Below are 5,470 nucleotides of genomic sequence, written 5' to 3'. Positions count from 1 at the left end.
ACTTCAGTCGTGTCCGATTCTTTGTGACCCTATGCACTATAGCCCACCAGGCTCCTCTGTCCATGGAATTCTCCAGGTAGGAATACTGGAGTGGGTTGCCATGCCATCCTCCAGGGGATCTTCCCAGCCCAGGGATTGAACTTGCAGCTCCTGCATTGCAGGCGGATTCTTTACTGCTAAGCCATAGGGGAAGCCCAGCGCATCCTCTTTTCTGTGCCAACTTCCCAGGTTAACTGTTCAGAGCCCAGACGTCTGCCCCACTCAGCACCATTTAGCTTCTGTGTACATCCTCCTAGCCTTTGTTGAGGGGCTCCGGCGATGACGCTGGCTCCGAGCTTGACGCTGGCTGTGAACAGTTTACAAAACTTAAATTCATTTCCAGGTAGTCTGTTTCCAGAAGGAAAAAGAGTCTCTCTCTCATTGGAAGGGAGGGAACACATGTTTTGTTGGGAGTCTGCCCTGGGCCAGGCACCATGCTAGGCTGTGAGGATGCAGACACTTTGTCTGTATCCAATGGAGGGGAGTGGTACTCACCTGGGAAGCACAGCTCTTAGGACGAAGGAGCATCCTGCTCCAGAGAGAATGGCCTCTAGTCGGTGGAGGCCAGGCTTCTGAGAAAAGGAGAGGTTGAGTGGGAGGGCCCTCACTAAGGGGCTTTGGAGAATCATTTTTCTTTAGTTTAGCAGGTTAACCATATTAACCAGGTGCTATGTGCCAAGCACTGTGCTGGCTCTAAGAAGGGCCCTTTCCTATTCCTCCCTGCCCTGGGAGGCTGAGAATGCCTATTTCCACTGGGAGGACTTTCCAGGTTGGATCCTTGGTCCAGCAGCAAGCAGAGCGACCTGGGAATGCACAGCGTGTCTGTGCCTCGGTCTCCCCATGAGTGCAGTGGTGCTCAGGGGTGTTGGAGGACTCTCTCAACCCTGGCACCCTACAGCCAGGGGATCTGGGCTGTGGCCAGCATGTGTGCCCACTGCCAGCCAAGCAACATCCTTCTGCCGTTTGGGAGAGCATCTTCCAATTGCAGAAGTCAAAACCGCCTTCTCCCCCAGAATCTCCAAGAGGCAACGTGGGAGCGCAAGGGAGTGTTAGAGTCACACGTGCTTCCTGGGAGAGAGGAGGAAGTGCCTGGTAGACAAAGCCTGCAGGGTGGCCTTGGAGGGGCAGGGCTGTCTCTCCCTAGGAAGGAAGAAAGAAGAAGTCCAAATTAGTCATGTTGTATTACTTCTTTTTATGGCAATGCTCTGAAAGTCTGCAAATGTCAGCATGTTAATTTACTGTCACTCAGTGATATTATTTCATCCTTTCAAAAATGTGTTTCTTGCATTTTCAGTAGCATACTCCAAGTGTTCTCCATCTCAAAGTTTCTATAGATAGTGCGACTACTTTCACTCTGACCGTTGCCAAAATGTAGAAATTCATCGTTGACTGGAGCCACATATATGTTAGGCGTGGAGTTGGGGACTTGGGTTTCCTGCTTACAAAAAGGGGAAGAAGCTGATTTTTCTCTCTGCTCTATCACCTCTTGTCCTCCTAAAGTGCTCTGGGGTTTCTCTCTCAAGGAACGTGCAGAGATAAATTTAATAGAGAAATTTTAGCGAATCAGTCATGGCTGAGTTTGTATATGCAGTCAGAGCCCTCCCTGTCTCCGAAGCCAGCCCACCCCCACCCCGATGCTTCTCCTATGGTGGCAAACTTATTTCAAAAATTCTGATGAAACACTTTGTAAATTTTGTTATTCTGTGATGATAATAAATCATTATAGCCTTAAACACTTCTCTAGCTTGGAGCCTCAGTCACAAATTATCTTGTCATTCTGACCAAAACATTCTCCAAAAAAGCTTGACAAGTGCTAAAACCCAGAACATGAAACCATGTGTTGTTGTGAAAGCAAGATTCAGAAATGTCAATTAATTAGATTAAGAGGCTACTTTTAGCTTTACTCGTGTTGCCAAATAACCCTTAAAATATGCATAGCAGTGGAAATCTACCTCCGCGGTACAGTACTTCTGTGCCGAAGGAAGACAATGGATCGGACTAATGGACGAAATTATTGTATCTGTCAGTCGGCTCCAGAGAATGATCTAGAAGCAAATGTCGCTTCTTTTTCCACAGTATGGCTTCATAAGCTGGGTAAATTCTGTCATTTATGAATTCAAGTAGTTCCCCCCACCCTGCCCCTTAGAAATCATATACAGATCTAGAAGAGAAAGTCAAGCTTTTCCCTATGTCTTTACTAGTAAGATGGATTTTTAATGTTTTTCTGTGCTTTTTTTTTTTAATTTGCATTTGCATTTTGAAGTTCACTTTGTAAAAAAAAATATATCATGGAAAAATTATTTAAATTTTTTCTCCCTGTTTCTTGAAAATCTTATCTTTAAATAATCTATATCCTCCATTTTATTTATGCCATAAACTGTTCCTATATTTTAATGGTCTGTTTGCTTTAAAAGGGGTTGTTGGTTTTAATAGCTCAGTTACTATCTTTGTAAACTAAACTCCTTCTGACGAAATTCGAGCAGATCATCTCTGCCTGTGTGTGGAAGGCACATTCCAACCCCTGAAAAGGAAATTTAAGCCAAATAAATGTTCTGCCCAAATTAAAATACATAAAATGAATAGTTAACTTGGACAAGAGCTGATGGACGGAGCATTCGGGCTGCGGACAAGTGGGTGTTGGGAGAGCTGGCTGCCAGCAGGGCCTCAGGAGAGGAAACCCAAATGAAATTAATTTCCTGTAACCCCCTTTGTCCATTCCTTTGGACTAATTGATTGCAGCATTGGCATGGATGTTTTGGGAGAGCAGAAATGGGCAGGACGGACGGCACTGCTGAGGGTGACATGAGGCAATCCCTGCCAGGTTCTGAAACTCAGGATCTTAGCCCCAACACCCCAGGCATGGATCAATGCCACCACCCACCGCCTGCCCACCCATCAGCTCTGGGAGCACAGGGGCTGGAAACTCACCTCCAAATTCTCATGGCAGTTGTATCCGCCTTGATTCTATGGTAATCTGTGTGTGTTCTGATGCTAACTTGATGACAGGGCATTTCCAACAGAGCAAGACACGTCTGTGCCCCCACAGAGAAATGGTAGGCGCGTGGTGGGGGTGGGGGCCAGGATGAGAACTGTCTGAAGCTGAGCAGAGTTGAGTGGAGCTGTGACAGAAGCCCTCCCCCTGCCTCGGGCATTCATAACCTCACCACCCCTTGCCCACCACCATCCCTGACAGCAAGTGTGAGGAGCCAAGCAAGGCATGAAGGTCGGTTGCTCTGTCCGAGCCCTCCCTCCCTGGCTGGGGTGGTGGGGGGCTCCCCCCTGGAGGGCAGGGCAAGATGTGCCCTGTGCCAAGGGCGGGACTTCCTGTGGGAGAGGGACTTCTTGAGTAGAACCATTTCCTGCAGGCTATCCTTTTGTGTGGGGCCAGGAGAGGGATGGAAGTGGGGGGTCTGCAGCCAAATGCCCAGTCCCTGTGCCTCACAGTTCCTGTGGGCCCCCCACCGGTTGTACTTCCTACCCTTCTGGTCCAGTCCTACTGTTTCTAGCTAGCAATGAGGCAGTTAATGAGCTAGACAGAAGCCCTACGTTACCTCTGGAACTAGATGGGTAATTAACACATAAATAAATAAATAAGGATATAAAATAAAATGGATGACTGAGGCATCCAGGGCTATAGTCTCTCCAGGATAAGATGCATAGGGTGGTAAAAATACGGAGGAGAAGGGGGAGGCCTGAATGCTAGTTTCAGCTCTGCAGGCTGATGTGGGGTGCTGTCTTGGCCAAGTCACTCCCCATTGCTGAGAACTGTCTCAGTGGACCAAAGAGCCCAGCTTGAATAAATGCCTACAGAGGTACAGAGATGAGATGTGACCTTATGTGGCTTAGTGCAGCCAGATGGCAGGTACTGCCATACCCTCTGTGTCCCTGCAACTTCACCATCACTGAACCTGCCAAAGGCTCCCTACTGCAAGCACCTGGGTTGCTAAGGCCCCAGGATCATCTTCTTGCATGCACAGGGAGCAGTGCTCAGCCAGGGATGGGTGAGAGTTCCCTGTTGCTGCAGTGGCAACCTGCTCCTTAATGCGTCTGCAGTTGGCTTCCTTTCCCTTTCTGTCTCCCCTCTCCCCTGGCTCTATCTGAACTTTCCTGGGTCACCTGTCAAAGGGAGGATCAACAGCAAATCACTGCCTCAGCTTCTACTTCTGCAGGAGCCTCACTCCCACAGAAGACAGGGAGCAGTAGGCTTCAGGGCCAACCCGGGAGCCCAGGCCCCGCCTAAGATGGGAAGCCACCTGCTGTCTTCTAGGGATGTCAGAAATCTCTATGAAATCTTCCAATTTTCAAAATATGGCAATGAATTAAAGTTGGGGTTTTGGGGTCGTTTTTGTTGTTTTTACGTATGGCCCAAACCAAACAGTCTGTTGGTGGTATTCAATCCAAGGACTACTTGTGCCACTTGTGCCAGGTAATCACTCACTGTTAGCTCACGTGCCAGAGAGGCCAATATATGAAGGCTCCTCTTTCTAGTGCATTCTGGTCTGTAGCCATCTCAGGGTCTAGAAGTGACAACCAAAAGGACAGGTGGCCTTTGGTGGGTGCTGGGCCTCCACCTGGCCGTTCAGGAGAGAGTGCCCAGGAGGTTCCTGAGGTCAGTGGCATCTACCTTGGTACACCTCTGACCTCAGGAAGAGAAGACACCTCCATCAGGAGAGCCTGTTTCTGGGGTCCCATGGGAACCCTACAGCCTGGTTTCTCGTTAGGCTTTTGGAAAATTGAGATCCTTTGTTCAGGGGAGCCACTCTAAGGTTCTAAGAGGTTCACTCGGGTTCATCACCCCATTAGCAAAACTGACATTACTCAAGATGCACAGAGGAACACATTCAACTGGTAAACGGGGCCATCTGCAGCCCAAACTTGAACCCTAAGTGTACAGGTTGAACCTGACATTAGGGCAGAGAGCGTCCTCCTGCTCTGGGCTGAAAGCAGGTTGAGGTGAGACTCTGACCTCCTGCCCATCAGAATAACAGCTGTTGGTCCAGGAAGGTCCTGGTCCTGGGCTCCCCTTCTTGTGATGGAAAGTGTTTCCTCTCAAGATTGCTAAACCTGGTATGCCTGAATTTGTTTGTTGCTGTTTAGTTGCTAAGTCACGTCCAACTCTTTGCAACCCCGTGGACTGCAGCATGCCAGGCTTCCCTGCCCTTCATTATCCCCTCGAGTTTGTTCAAACTGATGTTCATTGATTCAGTGATGCCATCCAGCCATCCCCTTTTCCTCCTACCCTCAGTCTTATGCAGCATCAGGGTCTTGTGAGCCAAATTTGCTTTCTTTGCTTAAGATCTGGAGGAAATCCCTGCTGACAGCATCTTGACAAGCACCCCTGACCCCTAAGTCTGGAGAAGAATGGGTACCACATCAATTACAAGTTCTAGAAGGCGACTTATGTCAACTGGGACCCCCTCCCAAGGCCTGT

Source organism: Oryx dammah, unplaced genomic scaffold (genome assembly GCF_014754425.2).
Source record: "Oryx dammah isolate SB20612 unplaced genomic scaffold, SCBI_Odam_1.1 HiC_scaffold_13, whole genome shotgun sequence".
NCBI lineage: Eukaryota > Metazoa > Chordata > Mammalia > Artiodactyla > Bovidae > Oryx > Oryx dammah.
Note: the sequence above shows the minus strand (reverse complement) of the source record.